Below are 4,938 nucleotides of genomic sequence, written 5' to 3'. Positions count from 1 at the left end.
TTTCTAAACTTCAGACTTGACTCGATCTGACCTGTGCCCACCCCTTGTTGTAGAGGGCATCTAGCCGTTGATTTGAAAAAGAAAAAGAGGCAAAACTTTCGCTTTTGCTTTGCGTGGAGTTCCAAGTAAAGTCAATAAAATTGCAGTGGTGCTGCTGATTTCAATGAAAGGTCTTAACTCAATCTTTACTATTAATCCGTAAATCTTTTTCTTAAAATGATCCAACAAAACTTATCTTAAAGGGATTTAGGGAATTTTTTCAAATTCAAATAGTTAAAATTTTATCAAATTAGCACTTTATTATTTTTATCAATCCGATATTTAACACTCAATAATGATCATATTCTACCATATTTCCTTCGCAGTTAGAGTTGAGACCAAGTTGAATCATGCCTATAAACCAAAACTCATGATTAAATATATAAAATTCTTAGAAAAGATTCACAACAAAATAATTGGCTTAAACGCTTGTAATTATTTGAGTAATAGACTCACATGTGAAAGAAAATGTGGGGTTCGTCTGTTAAACTTCTTCCCGTCCCCTAATTACTCACTTTATTTTATATAGTATTACTCATTGGACACTAGATCAAAGCAAGCAGAACTACAGGCCCCCGAAAATTTAAAATTTCTTCTAAATTAAATTTTTTTTAAGCATAAACCTTTCAAGATTAATTTTCTACATTACCAAAAATTCAATCTCTTAAAATAAATTTTGCGGCTTCAAAAATTCTAGTTTAGCCTGAAAAGCATATTTCAGTTCGTTTGACCATGCTCTTTGTACCCACAAAAGAAAAACCATGGAGGATATAACCATCGATTAGTTTTTAAAACATGTTTTTAATTTTTATAAAGATAAAGACTTGTACAATATATGCCGAGATCAAGATAATCTGCTTAGGGAAAATAAATAAAATATAAAGATTATATAACAAATAAGATATAAATGAGATAAATCGTTTGAAGCCTACCAGTTCTAAGCCTTTGATTGTGATCTTGTAACTGGACGGTGGATGGGTAAACTAGCAGGTTTGGTCCTGCTGTGCTTACCTATGATGGAATGAAGAGATGGAAAAATAGGGTTTGAGGTTAAGAGGACCTCACCTCACAACACAAGGTTGATTTAGGTTAAATATTCTCTGCCTCTTTATTTCAATACTGCTCCTTATATAAGGGTTACAGCTGACTCAAATTAGGTTAGGAATTGTAATCCCACCTTGATTAGGACTAAAAATTATAAACCTTCTAGGATATGGACTACGACACTTACAAGGAAAGAAATAACTATTACATGCAAATATCAAATAAAGAGACCTAAGACTATTATTATGGAAAGAAACTATAACTCTTGCATATAAAAAGACTAATATACGTAGGTAGAGATATTTTAAAGAGAGAAGCGATTGTAACACTACCATTTTTTCTCTTCCAAAAGTCTTCATGAAATGAAAGTTACCAGAGAGTGGACGGTATTTACAACAAAGATTCTTTCCATTTCAAAGAAAAAAATAAATTGTATCACCAAAATTTAAAATTAGTGCATTTAAACAGGCACAGAAAGCCAATAAGGTATTAATACTAAAAACAGGAATCATTTCATTTATGCTTCTCAAAATAAAGACCTCCATCCAGAAGTCGTTTTGGGGATCATCGTATTCTTCAAAGTGCTCGATGTTGTCCCCCTCCTGAGAATTCATAATACTCGTTAGTATCAGACAAATGATCTAGTCCCCCTTCCTTTATTTGAATATATACATAAAAAGAAAAAGTATTAGACAAATGATCTATGCCCGAAAACCGACCAATTAAGCCATAAAAAAAAACAATGATCATTAAATTCATAGTCATCAGTGGAATCATGGGGAAGACGCAAGTGTTTAATCCGTTGAGCACATCTTCTTCCCAAATCCCCTTCTAGAGTGAGATTGAAACATAGCCGTAGGTCAAGCGATTGAAGGTGAGGACAACAATCAAGGATGGCCTGCAAGCCCTCATTAGTCAGCTTATTTCCAACAAGCTGGAGGTGCCGCAATTGACTCATGTTCTCTGCAATAGCTAGTGCCTCCCCATCATAATCTTGTTAGCTGCCAACAAGGTTTTTCCCTACTTAAGATGAGATTTTGATTAAATAAAATGGAGCAAGTCCTATAAAGATTTATCTAGATGGTTTTCCACTTATCTAGAAAGTTCTCTACAAAGATTTATCTAGATGATTCTCCATTCATCTAGCTAGAAGGTTATTTACAAAGATTTATCTAGATGGAAACATCTAAAAGGTTCTCAATTTGTCTTCATCATCTAGATGGTTCTAACTTTGGCTATAAATAGTCAAGGGGCCTTATGCCTCAAACATGATTGATGATGATTAACAACAACACACAATAAGAGAAGCTAGGAGAGGAGAGCTTCAGTTATACTCTAGAGAGAGAGTTAAGAAAATAATGTTTTAATACACTACTGAGAGTATATATTAGTTTTAACAGAGGTTGTTTCTCTCTGTATTATTTTACTCTTGAATTAATTCAAGTTTTGCATAACTTGAGTAGACACTACTGTAACAAGTTGTTTATAGCGGATTGATCGGAGTTAGTCCCGTGAATGTAGGCTCACTGCCGAACCACGTAAATACTATATGTTGATCTCTTGCATTTATTATTCCATTTTTATTATGTGGAGTTTGCACAATCATTGATTCAAGGGTATGTCCATCCTTAAGAAATCTATCTATCTTCTGTCTCCGATTGTTGAATTTGAATGATTTCGGAAGAGGCAACAGTGGCCCACAACTTCCAGAGCTTCTTTTGACAATCAACAGTATGAAATAGCAAGCTCCTCTAGTAATGGAAGTTTTGCAACAACTCCATTCAATCCCTCATCTGAAATGAGAAAGCATTTCACAAGACCAAGGCGTTTGAGCTGATCACTTGAACTGTTAAAATACCACGAAAGGAAATGACAAAAATGAAGCAGCAAACACAAATATGTGGAAGAATTCTACATCAGCCTCTTCATCACTGCGATATTGAATCCACAACATTCTTACTTTTTAAAACAAAAATATTATTTGACTCATTATTTTCAAAGATCAATTAACGCTATTCCACTTCCCCGCACATAACAAAAAATTCTTTCTGTTAATATTATTTGATTTAAATTCTTGTAGAAAGTCTAGAGATAATTTATAATCATTAACAAAATCCAAGAGCACAATAATATTGTTTTCACTTTTCACGAAATTATTTGTTTGAAAACGATTGAGTTTGCATTGCATTTCTTTGATTATTTTAAAGTAAACCTTACCAATGGCCCAATTTTCAACAAACCTAGGCCTAGGCGCTATTGGGATCCCTTATCGGCATTCTTCTAGCTGACATTATCTGGTCTTCCGGCCGCTGTCACTGGCGTTTCTTGGCCATTGTTAGTCGTCTTCCAAGTAACTACTCGGTCCTTTACTATCAGCCAATAGCCATCTCCTTTGTTTACTCGCAATTCATCGAGAAAAAAAAAAAAAAAAGTGTTTTTCTTTTCACCTTGAGGCTGAGTAGATATTAGAATATATGTTTTCCATATTAGGACGTTGATACTAAAATATTATTAATTTAAGTTTGATTGTAATAAAATTTTACCATACCTGTATTATCTTATACATACCATAATTTTCCTATAGATTGAGATCTTTGGGCAGTTTACAATGATAAACGTATGTGTTTAACATCAAACCACTTCAAAATTTTGCTGTCTTTTCTTTCTCTTTGCTTCCGCTATAATTTTCATTTTTTTTTTTAATTTAAAATTCTACAAAAGCAATTAACACCTTGTTTAATAATTCAATATGAAATTATTTTGTAATAGAAAGTCTAGTTAGAATTTAGATTATGTTTTGCAAAAAAAAAACAAAAACAAAAATACAAAATTTTAAAGTATAAATAACCTTGGAAACTTTTTTTTTTTGGTTAAGGGGGAAAAAAAAAAAAAGAAGTTTGGTTTGTTAAATTTTTTGTTTTTTGTTTTTCAAAACAAAAATAATAACAAACAATTATAATACAAAACAATCTTATAAATATTGAAGAGAATAACTTATATAGAGACTTGTCATATATAAATCAGCTCTTTTGTTCACTCCAATGAAAAACAACCACGTCATCGTAAAACAACAAAAGTGAGTTAGCTCGACGAAAGAGAAATGCTAGAATCTAATAAAAACTCTATATTTTATATATAAAAGTCTACATGGCAAGATGCTACATCATTTTTTTTGTGGCTTAGGGAAAAAGATAAAATAAAAAGAAGATGATGTGGCATCTTGCCACATGAATTTTTATGGGAAAAATATGGAGTTTTTATTAGATTTTAGCATATCTCTAGACGAAAACACCGAATCTTTTATCTCAAATGAGTAAAAAAACTTGAGCAAACCCTCCTCACCATTATTTTATTTATTAAAGTTAGGGGTAATTTCACTTTAGACCTCTGAATTACCACACGATTTGACAAACCCCCCCAAACTTCAAAACTTTTCAATTTGAACCTTTTAACTTTCAATTGCAATCAATTTGAACCCCTTCGGTAGATTTTAAATGTTAAAAGTGAGACAGTGATGTTTATAACACTTGACTTTTTTATAAAATTTCAAATTTACCCTTAATTCCAAATTAAAAAATAAAAATAAAAGTAAAATAAAAAAAGCAAAAAATTAGGGATATTTTTGTCTTTTTCGGTATTGCCGTTAGAAGTTAACGGTTAAATGTGATGAAATGGTTCAAATTGACTGCAATTTAAAGTTCAAGGGTTCAAATTGAGAGATTTTGAAATTTGGAGAGTTTGTCAAACTGTGTAGTAATTTAGGGGTTTAAAGTGAAGTTACTCCTTAAAGTAAACATTTTCCTATCTTATTATGTTCTAGTTCTTGCATTCTAAATTTAATTAATTGTGGAACAT

This window comes from Corylus avellana, chromosome ca2 (genome assembly GCF_901000735.1).
Source record: "Corylus avellana chromosome ca2, CavTom2PMs-1.0".
Lineage (NCBI taxonomy): Eukaryota > Viridiplantae > Streptophyta > Magnoliopsida > Fagales > Betulaceae > Corylus > Corylus avellana.
This window is presented reverse-complemented; position numbering follows the sequence as displayed.